This window comes from Eurosta solidaginis, chromosome 5 (genome assembly GCF_040869045.1).
Source record: "Eurosta solidaginis isolate ZX-2024a chromosome 5, ASM4086904v1, whole genome shotgun sequence".
Classification (NCBI taxonomy): domain Eukaryota; kingdom Metazoa; phylum Arthropoda; class Insecta; order Diptera; family Tephritidae; genus Eurosta; species Eurosta solidaginis.
The window spans coordinates 232,306,532-232,324,966 of NC_090323.1; the positions used below are offsets into that span (position 1 = coordinate 232,306,532).

General features: G+C 39.6%; 1 long non-coding RNA gene across 1 annotated transcript in view; it reads right to left on the reverse strand.

Annotated features, from left to right (window-relative positions):
- LOC137233779 (uncharacterized) overlaps nt 1–5,158 on the reverse strand; it is a 140,395-nt gene extending 135,237 nt beyond the window's left edge. Inside the window, exon 1 of the long non-coding RNA XR_010947560.1 lies at nt 5,030–5,158. This is a non-coding gene — a long non-coding RNA (uncharacterized lncRNA). The remainder of the gene's footprint in view (nt 1–5,029) is intronic.
- Nucleotides 5,159–18,435: the final 13,277 nt, after the last annotated feature.

The window sequence follows — 18,435 nt, forward strand, 5'->3', positions numbered from 1 at the left end:
TCGTAACTTTTATAAATCTTTTGTGGCTCCTTGCTGTTCACGCCCAAGGGTGTCCCGTAGTCTACGACTTAGCGCCCCCCACCCACTACCTTCCAGCAGCGCCGCTGCTCAGCAAGCCACAACAAGTACCCGCTGCTGCTCGCGCCCCACGGCGCCACCAACTCATACGACCGCTCGCACTCATAACTACAATATGCGTAGTAGAGGCGGTAGCAATGTCGAGCATCAGCCCCTGCCTCCTTTATTCTCCCCCTCTTTTCCGGCAGCAATCGTCTAGGTCAGGGAAACAGACTCTTAGTCCCTACCACCTTTTCCAGCACAGAATATACATGTTTGCGACATCCGCCCAATGCAGCTCCTGCCTTGGACGATGCCACTTTCCTTGATTTTCACCGCGACGGCAACCCTCGACATCGGTCGCAGGGACAGTGTCTTAGAACGTCAAGGCTTATCTGTCCGGTCAGGCGATGCAAACCTAGAAATCATCAACATCTACATCAATCCTGCCACCTGTTGTCCCAGTGGATACCGCCCTAATATCACCGCCTTACTCACTGGTAATAATCGCATTACCTTAGGCGATTTCAATGCCCATCACGGTCTATGGCAGATATATCAATCGTGAGCGCAGGACTCGTAAACTGCGTCAACTGGCAGCCGATGGTAACATTGGCATCTGACCACCTGCCTATACTTATTTCACTCGAGCGTACCGCCGACTTCATCTTCGCAGAAAAACGCACTTTCATAAACCTTAAAATAGGAAAGTGCGATGAATACAAATCCTTTACAGACAACCGTTTTGCTGCCCTCCCTATCCCGACTGATGCTCGCCAAGGGGAGCGTGCCGGTAGAATTCCCGAAATTCGTCCTCACTTTCTGGCGGAGGCGGCAAATATAGCGATAGAAAGTGATCTTATAAGACAGGTCGATCCAGGCGACCACCAAATAAGGGATATAAACCAAAGCATCAGATTGCTTGCGGATGAACACAAGCGGGCGAAAAGGGAGGAGCATCTAAGCGGTTGTAACCTCTCTGCCGGTGTCCACCGTAAAGTCCCTATCGAATCCGTCTAAGCACAATGACAAAATTTCCATCGCCTTTGGCTATAAAGCGCTGTCGGATGCGAAAAAATGCGTGAGCGCCTTTGCCGATAATATATAATGCATTCTACGGTTGACAAAGTTAGACGGAGGGCCAAAAGACACGCACATAAACATAAATTCATCGCGTTTCCAATTACCATCACCGCCAAAGGGCTTGAGGATGCCATCGGTCATGCTAAACCAAGCAAAGCAGTGGGCCCAGATGGCATAGCCATGCCGATGCTTAAAAGCCTAGGGAAAGAGGGTTTCAAATATTTAGCACATGTCTTCAACCTGTCCCTTTCCACCTTTGTCATTCCCGAAAAATGGAAAATGGCCAAGGTGGTCCCGCTACTAAAGCCTTGGAAACCAGCTAACATAGGAGCTACATATCGCCCGATATCTCTCCTATCGCCCGTAGCCATACCACCTGACGCCATTTTACTCCCCTATTTCAAAGAAAATTTGCAACTAAACCAAGCAAAAAAGCTTGTCATCAGCATGGCTTTAGAAAACTTCATAGCATAACCACCGCGATAAATGCCATTAGCACCCAGATAAATTGCGGCTTAAATCAAAACCCCCACCACAGAACAGTTCTCGTTGCGATAGATCTATCAAGAGCTTTTGATACGGTCAACCACGGCATGTTACTGCAAGACCTGGAAGGGTGTACCCTTCCACCAAGTCATAAAAGGTGGACCGCAAATTATCTGGGTGGTCGGCAGGCATCGATGCATTTTAGAAACGCAACATCAAAGCCAAGAAGTATTAAACAAGGGGTGCTACAGGGTGGTATCCTATCACCGCTTTTGTTTAACTTCTACATATCAAAGCTACTTTCGTCTACTATCGTTTCTTACGCCGATGACTGCACAATAATGGCCACAGTCCCAGGCCCACACATCGATGAGCTTTGCAACAAAATAAACGGCTACCTACCTGATCTCTCCAGTTTTTTCGCCTCGCGAAACCTGGTATTATCACCGACTAAATCATCCGCGACCTTATTTACAACATGAACGTCCCAAATGTGGACCACTTTAAACATCCACATCGATGGTACCACGCTACCGACTGTCATACACCCCAAAATCTCGGGTGTGACGTTTGATCAGGATCTACGTCTTCGCAGGCGTGCAGCAGCAATTGTACCGAATATCCAGAGCCGTAATAAAATGCTCAAATCCCTTGCTGGCAGTACTTGGGGAAAATACAAAGAAACGCTCATTACCACTTTCAAAGCAATTGGCCAGCCGCAAAGCCTAAAAACTACTCACTGGAAGGAGCTAAAGGCCTACCAAAATACTGCTCTCAGAACAGCCCCGGGTTGTCTTCTTATGTCCGTCTACATAATGAGGCGAGAATACTCCCCATCAGGGAGAGAAATCAGATGCTAACCAAACAGTTCCTGTTGAATACCCAGAAACCTGGGCATCACACCAGACATTTGATTGATGAGCCAACACCGCCCATGGGCTTAAGGAGTCATCTCTGTGGAATGACTACTTCAAGGCCCTGGAAAACAGCTGATCCAACGAATTCTATGGAAGTCAATCTAATCTATTGAAGCCATAGAATAAAGCCTTAGTCATAACGATACCATAGCCAACCATTTTTTGAGCATTGTATTTTTCGTTTGAAATTTTTCGAATTTGCTATTTTATGAAGTTATGACATTTTTTAGGTTAAGGTACCAATAAGAGCTGCCAATATACATTTATCTATGATTAAGTGAAAATATGGTTACGAATTGGGCGTTATGAATATGGCAAGTTTTCCAGAGCCTTTAAAGAGGCGATATTTTACCAAACTAGCATTTTACTTTGGCAACAGGTGTCGCTGTATGTCGAACTGATCGAACTTTTTAAAAAAAAAACCCTCGGAAAGCGGTGCCACTATTTAAAAAAAAATACTTGGCGCATTTTACCTCCACGGAAATTTAAGCCTAAACTTCGTTTTCAAATGTCGTTGTGCTTGTTTTTAGTTTCTCCTACAAATTGGAGGGACGGAACCTACGTGTCTATTGCCGACATAAATACACTCGGGGTGTTTGCAAAACCATTGCTTCGGGGCAATCCCGTTTAGAAGAACTTGTTTTCCATTTGAAACAAGTTTTTTCTAGGTTGGTAATGTTTCTTCGCAAGGGACTTTAACCTACACTGAAAGAAAAATACTAGTAAAATCAACCGAACAACGGGTCAATTCAACCGAAATTTCTGCCAATTTTTTTCCATCGTAACAAGATGTTGAATTAACTGCGCACAAATCGTTGATTCATAATTGACCGTTCTAGTAGTCAAATGAACAAAAAAAGTTCTTGCGACAGGTTTGTACGTAAGTATGTGTAAATACGCATGCTTGCTAGATATACATACATACGTATGCACTTACTAAAAAAAAATTTATGTAAGGCGCGATAACCTTCGAAGAGATCTAAGGCCGAGCTTCTCTTACAATTTGCGTCGTGCTCCTTTTTAATTTTCGTACAAGTTGGCGGGACGGGACCTACTTGTTTTATGCCGACTCCGAACGGCATCTGCGAGGCAGCTGAGTTTTCACAGAGAGCTTTTCATGGCATAAATACACTCGGAGTGCTTGCCAAACACTGCCGAGGGGCGACTCCGCTTAGAAAAATTGTCCTCTAATTGAAAAACATTATTTCTAAAATTTTGATGTTGCTTTGGGCGGGGTGTGAAATCAGGGCATTCGGTTCGGTAGGCGGAGCACACTACCATCACACCACGGTTGCACTTAAAGTGGAGTCATTGGTGCCGTTTGTCGTATCGCTGTAGTCGTATCCCTAACGTAATCAGCTGTTTATCGTTACGGCGGAAAACCAAAAACCAATTGGTTGGCTACGATACAGTTACGACCTTAGCGGCACCAATAATCGATGGCATTGATTACCATAAGGTTGATCGAATCAGCTTTTACAAGGTTACCGATACGGTTGCCGATAACGCTCCAATGTCTGCAGCCTTACTAACAGAACTTCAATTGGGCGCACATCAAATATGCTGGCACACATTCAACATTATACACTTTATTATATTGTTTTATTAAACGCACTTTCACCAAATTTTATATTTTATAATTTGTTTGATTTATAGTTTTGAACTTCGCTTTGCAAATAGAAATGAAAATAGTAGTCACAAAACTGTTTCTCAATTCTTTCAGTTGCAGCTCAGCTCATTCTGAATTTCTTCTCTCTCATGTAGTTGCCACACTTGATTGTTTCGAACAAAATTTTAGTATAAATGTTTGACATAACATTTTAAATAGAGAACTTGTAAGTTATAGAAAAGTAAAGAATCAAATCGCAGGAAGGTAATTCACCACTGGAGTAACTTTACATGTAATTCAGCAAGTTTAATTTTCGTAACACTTCCAAAACAACTCAAACTTTTATGTTGTCGGAAACATCAATTTTTTTATTATCTTATTAGATACGTGCGCGTGAGTGAAAATTCGTAAAAACTTTAACAAAATGTTACTAACTTCGGAAAAATCCTGTTCGTTCAAACAAAACTTTTGCAACATGAGGGCGCAATTTTACATTTCGCTTGGAGGGGAAGTTGCAAAATTGTACTCGATAAATATCTCATAATTTTTTGCGCAGTAAATTCAAAAAAGGGTTTTTCGTTTTGTATTGATAACTGAAAAACTAGTTTTTTGTTGTTTTCCCATTTTGTGTGTTTTTTCGATTTGGTGGTTTTCTTATTTTGGTGTTTCTTTTTTTAACAAGTGGCACCAGCATCATAAGTACAATGTAGAGAGCACACTGAGCGTAAAATACTCTTTGAATTTTTCTCATATATTGACTGTTGATCGCTGTTGAAATGACCAGTGAGATCAGTTTTGTTAACAAAAAAATCAGTTAGATTGATTAGGAATCTGTAAATTTTTACATAATTGTGTTATCTTAAGAGCGACAATTTACCTTGTGTTGAAATGACTAAACTAATTTGTTCCCTTGACAAAGAACTCGTCGAATGAACCGTAATTCGATCAATTTTACCGATTCTCCGTTTAGTCAAGAACAACAGAACAGATTTGTTGATTTTACTAGCACCATTTCTTTCAGTGTAAGACCTTCAATGTGTTTGGCGTAGAACGCTACTACCATCCCAGCATACACAATATCTAACGTTTTCTAGTGCGTTTCTAATCGAAAACTAGATTAGGCGCCAAATACACGACACGAACATTTCCGCGAACATTCCGCAATCTTGTTCGCAGCTTTGGCCATACACCATACGAACTTTTGGCCGAACATTAGTTCTCTTTCAGACAGCGATGAATACGGACAACAATTGTGCTGCAGCAATATTGCTCGTTGTGGCAATTAAGCGTAAAAAAAGAGAGAAGATCGCAAAAAAAGAATTTGGTGCAAAGAATGGTTTAAAAAACGAGTTTATACATTTCAATAAATTCACTCAGAAATTTTTTATTGTCCATTTTACTTTTCCGCGCACGTCTGTTCCGTTCAGAAATTACTACGAGTATGAGCTATTTCGCCATACACGCACGAACAGTTCGCGCAAATGTTCGCCAAAAATTAAAATATTTTGATTTTTCGCGAACATTTGCGCGAACTGGCAAACACCACCATACACGACAGAAAAGGTCGCAGAAACATGACATAACGGAATGTTCGCGGAAATGTTCGTGTCGTGTATTTGGCGCTTTAGAGAACTAGGCTAGAATTCGATTATAGAATTATTTGGGAAACATTGGAAATGCGATGCTGCCAGAGTTATCGATTATTTGTAGGACGTGATCACTCTCCTCACTGTTATACAAAAGTATGAAAAATAGTCAAAAGTTTTGCCAAAATTTTGGTAGTTTGTTTGTTTTGTTTGATGGTGTGTTCAATTTATACTTAATATTTAAGAATTCATGAACTGAAAACAAATCTACATAACACACAAAGAAATATAGAGACAAACGTCAAGCTGTGATGAATACCCATACCATATTGATTCACGTTATTCATTCAGAGCTCCATTTATATCTACAGAAGATGTATTATCTTATTTAAAAACTTTAAAAGTATCATATTCATACGGCCCCGACAGGATTCTGACACACTTTCTTAAAAAATTTGCTGCAAACATCTATCAGCCGCTAACAGATTTATTTAATTTATCTATAATTTATGGCGTTTTCCCAACAATATGGATGGAATCTTTTCTTATTCCGCTTCATAAAAATGGAAGCAGGTCTTCAATAGAAAACTACCGGGGCATAGCAAAGTTATCCGCTATCCCAAAGTTATTTGAGGCTATTGTTACCCACCACCTAACATTCTCTATTTCCCCCATAATTACAAGCTCGCAGCATGGGTTCTGTAAGGGCAAATCACCTATCACCAATTTACTAGAATTTACCACCCACGTTTCTAATGGATTTAGAAAAGGCCTTCACACTGATGTAATTTACACCGATTTCAGTAAAGCTTTCGACAAAGAATCACACCCATTACTTATTCATAAGCTCAGTCAACTCGGTTTTCAACCCCGTCTTATATGTTGGATTTCTTCGTATGTTGGTTATCGTACGCAAAAAGTAATATTTAAAAATACACTTTTTGGGGTCATCAATGTTTCTTCTGGTGTTCCTCAGGGCAGCCATCTTGGTCCGATTCTGTTCTTGTTGTTCATAAACGATATATCTGGTACAATTAAATACTCAAAAATCTTGATGTACGCAGACTATGTAAAACTTTTCAAATCATGTGCCTCGGTTGAGGAACATTCCTTGCTTCAAATGGATTTAAATCACTTGGTTACCTGGTGCAATGTAAATTATATGCCGCTCAATCTCAAAAAATGTAAATTCATGTGTTTTTCTCGGAGAGTTTCGCCACCAGCTTCATATACAATTAACAACTATAGTCTAGAAACTGTAAATAATTTTATTGACTTGGGAGTAATGATGGATACCAAACTTAGTTTCAATCTTCATATTAATGCTACAGTGAATAAAGGCAAAGGTGTTTTTGCATTTGTTAAACGGTGGTCAAAAGAATTTAACGACCCTTACATAACTAAAGCACTTTTTACAACATTAGTTAGGCCAATATTAGAATACAGCTCGATAATTTGGAATCCGCGTTATAAAGTCCATGCAGACGGTCTCGAATCAATACAAAAACAATTTTTACTATTTGCCTTAAGAAATTTCCAATGGGACTCTTTAACTAATCTTCCACCTTATACTAATCGATTAAAGCTTATCAATCTTCCAACTCTTGCTAGTCGAAGGGAAATGCTTGGTGTAATATTTATGACAAAACTTTTAAATGGATCAATTTCGAGCCCATTTCTTCTGAATGAAGTGAACTTTTGCGTTCCCTCGCGGACATCGAGACACTTCAAACCTCTTCTGCTGAAACAATGTAGAACGAATTTCGAACAAAATGAACCTTTTCGGCGTTTATGCCAAGATTATAACTCTCACTCAAACACAGTTGATAGCTCGGACTCCCTTTTTTCTATAAAAAAGATTGTTCTCACCTCTCTAAATTAATATAATACGTTTGCTTCTGTTCTCTTTAAGTATTACGCTTGGCTGATGAAATTTCTTCTGTAGCTGAGCAGTCTCAGATCGTGACGCTTGACAAACCGCTGCCCATCAAAGACTTGGCAAAATAAAAAAAAAAAAAAAAAAAGTTAATATATATATATATAAATCGATCCCGTGAACAGGATTAGCCTGGTTTCATTGGGCCACTTGAGGGCAGCGCGGCCACAACGTCCATTAAAAAAAAAAAAAAAAAAAAAAATGTCTCAATTGTGTTGTTAGTGTAAAAATGAGATAAACTGAAATAAAAAAGAAAACAAATACAAGAAGGATGCCTAGTGGTTAAGGCTATTGCAGTTTAATTCGCGGTTCGAATCTCGGTGAAACCTTTGATATATTACGAGATTGCTGATGATGGTTACGTGGTGGTTTTCGAAATGGTACCATCGCAATAAGCCAGTAAATATTTCTTTCTTTTCAGCTTATCTTAAACAAACTTAATAATTGAATATTCAGTTGTTGTCAGACGGTGTTAAGCTCATGAATCTTTAATTATTAAATATAAAATATTGGTAGTTGCAAAACCAGTTTTTCATTTGTAGTAATTAAAAGTTGTAAGTGAAAATTTATAAAAAATAGTTAAGGAGTGAAACTGAGCAAAATGTTAGCATATTATTTGACTGACATCAGGAAGAAAACCTGCCCCATCTATATTTCAAATCAATGCAGAGCTAAATACTAAAGGAATAACTGACAGCGAAAATTTCGTTTAGGTTAGGTCATGATGTAATAAACCAAGCAAGCGAAGTCTATATTGCAATAAAAAGAAAATAAAAAAATTTAAATTCAAAGATTTTACTCGGCTCAATGCTACGTAGGCCTGGCCTTTGACGAAAAGTGCAGATCCAAGATTCACCAATGCCTTATCCACCGTACACCCTTGCATTTTGTGAACTATGCATGTCCAACATAGCATAATAATCGATTTTCCCTAAGATTTTTCTAAATATCTCAATCCGTGCACCCCCTAGTGAAACTGTTTGTAATATATTTTATACTGTCATCGGTCTCTTTGAAATTTCAAGTCTTTAGCTCATAGGGAAGTTACTTTAAAACCGATCTCAAAATTCCAAATTTCTAATTTCTTATATAAATATTATTGCGCCACCTAACGGCATTTTTTTCTACTTTTGTTGCATTGTCTCGGTGTCTTAACTTATCTGTAAAGTTTCACGTTTGTAGCTCAATAAGAAGTTACATAAAAATCCGACATAATATAAAGGAAATAAAAATATAATTAAATTAACACTAAACAAGTTAGGATGGGTCTGCCCTGATGGGTAAAGCCGAAGACTTCATACCTTTCATGAATGGGGTTGAACAATAATCTTATCCTATTCGTAATATCCAAATAATCGCCTGTATGAGACAAGAAATATATAGTGAACAGATGTACATACCTAAATGATTTTTAAGATAAATATAAAATAAAACAAGTAAGGAAGGCTAAGTTCGGGTGTAACCGAACATTACAGTCTCAGCTGAGAACTTTGGAGACTTATGGCATCAAAAGTATTCTAGAACAATTAAATTAAAAAGGGCAGAGCCACGCCCATTTTGATTTTTTCTTTTATTTTTGTATTTTGTTGCACCATATCATTACTGGAGTTGAATGTTGGCATAATTTACTTATATACTGTAAAGATTTTAAATTTTTTGTTAAAATTTGATTTAAAAAAAAATTTTTTTTTAAAAGTGGGCGTGTTCGTCTTCCGATTTTGCTAATTTTTTATTTAGCACATATATAGTAACAGGAGTAACGTGCGTGCCAAATTTCATCATCATATCTTCAACGACTGGCAAATTACAGCTTGCAAAACTTTTAAATTACCTTCTTTTAAAAGTGGGCGGTGCCACGCTCATTGTCCAAATATTTACTAATTTTCTATTTTGCGTCATAAGGTCAACGCACCTACCAAGTTTCATCGCTTTATCCGTCTTTGGTAATGAATTGTCTCACTTTTACGGTTTTTCGATATTTTCGATATCGAAAAAGTGGGTGTGGTTGTAGTCCGACTTCGTTCATTTTAAATAGCGATCTGAGATGAGCGCCGAGGAACATACATAACAAATTTCATCAAGATACCTCAAAATTTACTCAAGTTATTGTGTTTACAGGCGGATGGACAGACGGACGGACGGACGGACGGACATGGCTAAATGAATTTCTTTTTTCACCCAGATCATTTTGATATATAGAAGTCTATATCTATCTCGATTAGTTTATGCCGTTACGGATTACCGTTGTGCGAACAAAGTTAATATACTCTGTGAGCTCTGCTCAGCTGAGTATAAAAATAGGTAGGTACTTTGTGTGAAGATGCAAAGTTTCACCTTTTTTGTGGTCTGCATGTAAGACCTATGACAACGAATCACGTATTTCAACAATATATGACGTAAACGTAAGTATTTGATGAGACTTGAAGCTCTTAGCCGTAAGAAAGGGGCAAAAATGACAGTTTATATGGGGTATATAATAGATATACCACCGATCTCAATGATGTTTTTGGTCGAAAAATTTACCCTTTCGCCATTTTTTTTGCAGGCTCGAACATTATTTTTTTGGGCATGCGTAGTGGAACATTTTTTCCTGATCCCAAATCCTATCGAAAAATCGATAGCGCGATATCGGTTAACTTTCGTCCATACAAATCTACCGAGGTCACTATATATATATACTATATATATCACCATATATATTCTATATATTCCACCGATCTTTATGATTTTTTCAGACAACAATATATGCTATATACGTAAGCATTCGGTGAAATTTGAAGCTTCTAGCTGTTAAATGGGGCAGTAAGTACGAAAAGCTTCTTATCTGAACAATCGGTTGTGGAGGATATATACTGTATATATGACCGATCTCATCCATTTTTCAGACAGCAATATGTGCAATATAAGAAGGCATATGATGAAGTTTGAAGCTATAATCTGATAAATTGAGGAAGATATGAAAAAAATCCTCTTTTCTGAAAAATCGGTTGTATGGGGGATATATGTTATAGTGATCCGATCCGGCCGGTTCCGACAAATGTCTAAACGGACATCTAAATATAACGGCTTACCGAATTTTATCAAGATATCTCAAAAATTGTGGGAAAAGTTTGTATACAAACAGACAGAAGGACAAACGGGCATGGCTAAATCAACTCAGCTCTTCATCCTGATCATTTCGGTATACTTATTGTTGGGTCTATCTCTTTTCCTTTAAGGACTTACAATTTTGAGATTCGTGACAAAGCTAATTTTCTTGAAAGGTATAAAAAAACATTTGAAAAGAAAAATAATAAAAACAAGTAAGGAAGGTTAAGTTCGGGTGTAACCGAACATTACATACTCAGTTGAGAGCTATGCAGACAAAATAAGGGAAAATCACCATGTAGGAAAATGAACCGAGGGAAACCCTGGAATGTGTTTGTATGACATGTGTATCAAATGGAAGGTATTAAAGAGTATTTTAAGAGGGAGTGGGCCATAGCTCTATAGGTGGACACCATTTAGGGATAATAATAATAATAATAATACCCAACGGATTAATACCCTCCAAAGCCCGCCCGACCGGCGCGAGGGGCGCATCCGCATGACGCACGGATTTGTTATTGCCGAGTCGTTGATAGGCGGAGGTTTGTTAAGCGTCGAGATCTAAAATTGCTCAGCTACAGAATAAAAATCATCAGCTGAGTACTATACATAACAGTTAGAAATTACATAACAGTTAGAAATTGTACATATACATACTACATTGTTAAATAAGTGAACATTTTTAATTTATTTGATTTGTTTTTGTTTTTTTTTTTTTGTTTTTTTTTTTTGTTAAGAGTTAAGATAGGATATATGCTGCCTAATTACACCACTGAGGATCTCGTAGCGGTGGCCGTTGAGCAAAAGAATAAGCAGGCATTTATCCTGGCGTCCTGCTACATGGCCCATGCTGCGGAGGTTCCACCGATGGAGTGCAAAAGGCTAGTACAGGAGGAAGGGCGCAAAGGGCGGTTGGTCATAGGCGCAGATGTAAATGCGCACCACAATGCGTGGGGAGGAGCAGATACGAACGAGAGAGGCGAATCTCTATTTTGTTTCATCCTGCAAACCAATTTGCAGATAGCCAACAGGGGAAATGTTCCTACATACATTGGTCCAACATCCAGCAATGTTCTGGATATTACATTGAGCTCCGAGCGTGATATATCAAGGTATGATTGGATGGTTCTTGATAGACCATCCTTCTCCGACCATGCGTATATAAGCTTCAGCATCCCACTAAAGAGGGTAGAGAAGGGAGGAACCTTTAGGAACCCTAGGGCAACGAATTGGACTAAATTCCAGAAACATGTGGAAACAAAACTGGGACAACCCAAAGAGGTTGCTAATGTAGAGGAACTGGAGGAGTCGAATGAATTCCTAACAAGGACGCTTATGACTGCGTATAACAAAGCTTGCCCTCTAAGAAGATTCAGAGGAAAAGCAAAGCCGCCATGGTGGAGCAATGAGCTGAGTCTTCTAAGAAGACAGGTAAAAGAAATGTTTAAACTCGCAAAGACCGCGGAAAGCGAAGCCTGTCGGGACGAGTACAGGGATCTACTGAGGATCTACAAGCATGAAATTACCAGGGCGAAGAGAAACTCATGGAAACGTTTCTGTACGGACATAGAGTGCTCCAGTGAAACAGCACGGTTGAAAAAAGTCCTAGCAAAGGGAAACATAGTCCAGGGACTAATAAAGAAAGAGAACGGGGAATGGTCACGTGATAGTGAGGAATCCCTTGAGGTGCTTCTCGATACACATTTCCCATCGGGAGACGGTTTAGAAGAACCAGCAGACATCACTCACACTTCGATCACGGAGCTAGTGGTGCCGGGCTTGGTGACCGATACCAAGATCGAGTGGGCAGTGAAGACGTTTTCTAAGTTTAAATCGCCGGGCCCAGATGGTATATTCCCGGCCATGCTACAAGTCTCAAGTAGGGCGGTCGTGGAATGGCTTAAAATAATATTCGATGGGTGCATAAGACTGAATCATGTACCGCACTCTTGGAGAACTGCTCGTGTAGCTTTTCTACCAAAGGCGGGGAAGATCGGTCACGTGTATCCCAAAGACTATAGACCCATTAGCTTAACATCATTTCTGCTCAAAACCTTTGAGAGGCTGATAGATGTGTACATAAAGTCCAACGTGGATGAAAAGCTGCTCTCCACAACACAGCATGCGTACACCAAAGGCAAGTCGGTAGACACCGCATTGCATAGGGTGGTAATAAGCATAGAGAAATCCCTGGAATATAAGGAGTATGCTCTAGGAGTCTTCTTGGACATTGCCGGGGCTTTCAATAATGTTGCAAAATGGGCGATTATGGATGGTCTTAATTACATTAAAGTACATCCTGCCTTAATCAGATGGATCGGCTGCATGTTAAATTGCAGAAAGATAACATCACAATGGGGATTGTACGAGGCCACGAAATCAGTGGACAGGGGCACGCCGCAGGGAGGGGTGCTATCACCTCTGCTGTGGACACTGGTCATCAACCAACTGCTCAGGCAATTCGATGAGGGACCCGTAAAACTTACGGCTTACGCAGATGACGTTGCAATTGTCATAAGTGGAAAATGCCTTCCAACGATTAGTTCTTTGATGGATCGGGCACTTCGGGATATTCATACCTGGGCATCTAATGTCGGGCTGAAAGTCAATGCGGAGAAGACGGATATGGTCTTGTTTACAAAGAGGTACAAGGTCCCAAATTGGACCAGCCCTAAGTTAGGAGCGGTGACCTTACAGGAGAAACCTTGCACAAAATATCTAGGAATCATCCTAGGCAGTAAGCTGTCATGGAAGCTCAACGTGGAGGAGAGGGTCAAGAAGGCCTCAACGGCACTCTATGCATGTAAAAGAATGCTGGGGTGTACGTGGGGCCTATCGCCCTCTCTTTCTCATTGGGCTTTTACAGCGATTGTAAGCCCTATTCTATACTATGGAGTTCTTGTTTGGTGGAAAGCCACACAAAAAACAACATACCTCAAAAAATTAGAGGGGGTATGCAGACTATCGATGCTTTGCATTACGGGAGCCCTGAAAACAACCCCGACAGCTGCACTGTATGCCATTCTGCACATTCCACCTGTAGACCTGGTAGCAAAGAACAAAGTGTTAACGACCGCAACCAGGCTCGATGCTTCGGCGCAGCTGGAGCGCCGACCATATGGCCATAGTAGTATAGCGTCATCAGTCACAAGACGAACAGACTACATGATTCCCTACCTGCACTTTGAGGGAGATCTTAAGGCCACAATAGAGGTGGACGGTTGGCGCAAGGGTGCGCAAATGGCGGACGAGGCGACACATGTGTACACCGATGGTTCCAAGATAGTGGAAGGAGTAGGGTCTGCGGTATACTGCGCTGATCCGGAAATAAGCAGATCCTACAGGCTGCCGGATTACTGTAGCGTTTTCCAAGCGGAAATATTAGCCGTAACCAAAGCAGTAGAAACCCTGGAAGAGAATAGCTTAAGCTGCAACCGTGTTAACTTTTATATTGACAGTCAAGCAGCAATTAAGGCAATAATCTCGCATAGCACAGCATCTAAATGCGTGTTAGAGTGTAAGCAGTCTCTGGAGAGAATCGGGGCAGGGAGAAGCATACATCTATATTGGGTCCCAGGGCATATGGGAATAGATGGGAATGAAAAAGCGGACGAATTAGCAAAAAAGGGCGCATCCCTTGAAGCTTGCTCCGTAGACGTCCCAATTAGATTGGGCGAGATTAAGCGAAGGTGAACATGATCGACCAAGCAGGAAAGGCGTGGGTTCAAGCGCGGGGCTGTAAAGTGTCGAAGATTATGTGTAGGTCTTACAACCTTAGACTAACACAGTTGCTTCTATCATTAAAAAGAGAGGACTGTAGACTCATGACGGATATTCTGACTGGACACTGCCTTCTGGCGTCACATGCCTTTAAATTAGGCTTGGTCAGTGATAGCAGGTGTAGGAAGTGCGGGTTGGAGGAGGAAACGATCGAGCACGTTCTGTGCTCGTGCCCTGCACTTGCCAGGCTAAGACTCCAGCTATTAGGAGTGATACAGCTGTCAGATCTAGAAGCAGCAAGTGGCTTAAGTCCTAGGAAGCTTCTAGTATTTGCCAAGAGGACGGAGTTATTTTATAACATAGGTCCTGGTTTTTGATAGGGTTTTTCAGTTTGGTCGTTAAAACAAACTTCTGGTAACACTACGGACTCAATCAGTCTATGTGAGGTCCTTATGGACCGGCCAGTTCAACCTACCTACCTAAGATAGGATAAGACAGTTTTTTTTATGGTAAAAAGTGAATCCGTTATATCAAATGAATTATAATGTGTGTTAAAATTATGACACAAACACCGAAAAGGTTCATTTGATTCGAAATTAGTTCTACACTGCCTCAAAAGAAGAGGTTTGTAATGTCTTGACACCCGTGATGGGACGTTAAAATTTACTTCGTTCAAAAGAATTGGACTAGAAATCAGCCCATTCAGGAGTTTAGCCATAAATATTACGCCTAGCATTTCTCTACGACTTGCAAGAGTTGGAAGATTGATAAGCTTCAACCGACTAGTATAAGGAGGAAGATTATACGCAGAGTCCCACTGAAAATTCCTTAAAGAGAAAAGTAGAAATTGCTTTTGTATTGATTCAAGTCTATCTGCATGAACTCGATATTATGGATTCCAGACTATTGATGCGTATTCTAGTATCGGTCTAACTAAAGTGATGAAAAGAGCTTTAGTTACATAAGGGTCACTAAATTCTTTGGGCCACCGTTTCACGAATGAAAGAACACCTCTAGCCTTATTGACAGTAGCATTAATATGAAGGTTGAAACTAAGTTTAGCATCTATCGTGACTCCTAAGTCCTCAAAATAGTTTACTGATAGCCGACAAAAATTACTAATTACGTAAGAGGCTGCTGGCAAAGATCTTCGAGATAGGCACATGAATTTGCATTTATTGAGGTTCAGCGGCATTGAATTTATGTTGCACCAAGTAACTCGGCAGTTTAGATCCGCTTGGTGGAAGGAACGTTCTTCTCAGCATACATTAAGATTTTGGAAAATTTTATAGTGGTACAGATATCATTAATAAATAGCAAGAACAGAATTGGACCAAGGTGGCTGCCTTGTGGGACGCCAGAGGGAACATCGATGACATTTGAAAAAGTATTTTTAAAAATAACTTTTTGCGTTCGACCGCAGAGATATGACGAGATCCACTGGGTGAGACCAGGTTGGAAGCCAAGCCGATCCAGCTTGTAGATAAGTAAGGAGTGGGATACTTTGTCAAATGCTTTACTGAAATCAGTATAAATAACATCTGTGTGAAGATTTTCTCTAAATCCCTTAGAAACATGAGTTGTGAATTCAAGTAGATTAGTAGTGGTAGATTTGCCTTTACAGAATCCGTGTTGCGGTTCTGCAATCAAAGTAGAAATGGAAAATGTTAGCTGATTGGTAACGATAGCTTCAAACAACTTTGGGATGGCCGACACTTTGCTATTCCTCGATAGTTCTCTTCACACGACCTACTACCAATTTTGTGAAGGGGTATGAGAAAAGATTCCTTCCAAGCAGAAGGAAAGACTCAACTTTTTAGGGACATATTGAATAAATCAGTTAGAGGCTGATAAATGTGTTCAACGCATTTTTTAAGAAAACAAGTGGGAATTAAATCAGGACCGTACTTGTAAGATTCTTTCAAAGACGTTAAATATGAAAAAGCTTAATCCGGATATATTTCTGGAATATTAATTGTGTTAAGTGAGTTAAGCTGAAATGGATATTCATTTGAAAAAGTATTTAATTCAGTGGAATAGTTGGACTTGAAAAATTGTGCAAAGAAGTTAGCAATATCTTGATCGTCGCTAGACAAATCACCCTGGTATTTTAAAGCAGAGGGAAACCCTTTAACCCTACGTTTAGAGTTCACGAAGTCATAGAAAGCTTTCGGATTGCAAGTTATTTTCCTTTTCATCTTACAGATGTACGTATTATAGCACTTTTTGTTTAATTCAAAATATTTATGACGCAAAATAGAGTAATGCAAGTAATCGGAGTGAGAGCACGACCTTTTGTATAATTTGAAGAAGCGCGATTTTCTGTTTTTTAAAGACTTCAGCTATTTAGTGAACCATATTTGGACTGATTCGTTAGACACACGTTTTCACCTAAGCGTGTTTTTCCAAAATACCGTAAATGGTGGTATAAAAGTCAGAAACATTTTTGTCAATATCTACACTATATTTGGGCCAAGCCACTGTAGATAAAGTTTGATTAAGTTTACTAAAATAAGCCTTCGCAAATTGAAATCTGAAACTAGAGTCGTATTTAGCAGCAATGCTACTGGGAGAATTCCTTTCGAATTCGTATGCTAATTCCAGGGAAGGATGGTAAGGGTGTTCAGGTACAGTAAGAGGTTCACGCCGGCTTAGAGTACATTTTGATGTATCGTCAACAAATACCAAATCTAGGGTCCTCCCGAATATGTTAGGAATTATATTTATCTGTTTAAGGCAAAGTTCAGTTATTTCGGCTAAAAATTCGTTGTTGGACAGGTTTGAAGAAATAGGTACAATATCCTAGTCAGATATGGTCCATAATGCATGCGGGAGATTAAAGTCACCCAGGACTATCATCGAATCAATGGGATTCAACAATGATTTAACAATTTTGAGCAGAGAAATATGGTCCATATACACCGAAGGATCAGAAGATGGTGGGACATAGCAGACGGAGATATAGACACAACCCATTCCGAGACTGATTCTAATGGATTTGAATTCTGTAGAATCAATAATGGGTAAATTAACCTCAGCTGAAGGTACAGGAGAGTGTACCGCAAGTAAAAATCCACCTCCAATTCTGTTCAAGCGGTCATTTCTGTATATTTGGTAATCATGGCAAAGAATCTCGGAGTTAAATATATGAAGTTTTAGCCAAGTTTCAGTTAAAGCGATAATGCTGTAATTGCAGTTAAACGATTTCAAATACAATTCAGTTAGTTTAGTGTTTAAACCTCTAACATTTTGATAAAACAAATTTAGGACCGATTTAATAGTCAGTTTTTTGATGCAATATTGTTATGGGGAAGTGTAGCAAGATTTGAAATATTAGTATTATGCCTACGCTAGAATTCCCGCACAAAAGCACCGGGCGGCCAAAAAGAATAATTTAATATAGTATCAAAATGTTGCGTGGATACATCAATCCTAAAAGACAAAATATCTCTAGGATAGTTAAAATTGAATTTTCGAACTGTCACGTTCTCAAATTTAAGCTTAGCGATGATGTATGATTTTAGGTCCTCTTCTGTGGTGTCTTTATCAAATCTTGACACAAAAACAGATTTTTTAATAGGGACAACAATAAGATTGTTAGATGGCGGTTCGGATTCCGTAGAAGGGTTTTGTGGATCCTGATTATTTTTTGCAGAATATTTTTTAGGTTTTGTTAAAGAAACCTTCGATGAAGATCGCTGAGTTGGTAAGGGACTTGGGGATGCCAGATCTATTAATTCGATAGTTGGTGGTGATGTAACTACGGGTGGAGGAACTTCAGCAACGGCATTGAGTGTCGGAGCAATAGAGGTGGCATTGCAATTTCTATGTGGAATGTTTACGTTAGTTAAGTCATTCGGATATTTGAAGGACTTAAATAAGTTTTCATACTGGGTGAATTTCTTGGACAATGCGTCAATTTCCCTGCCTATTTCAGAAAACCCATCGCGAGCC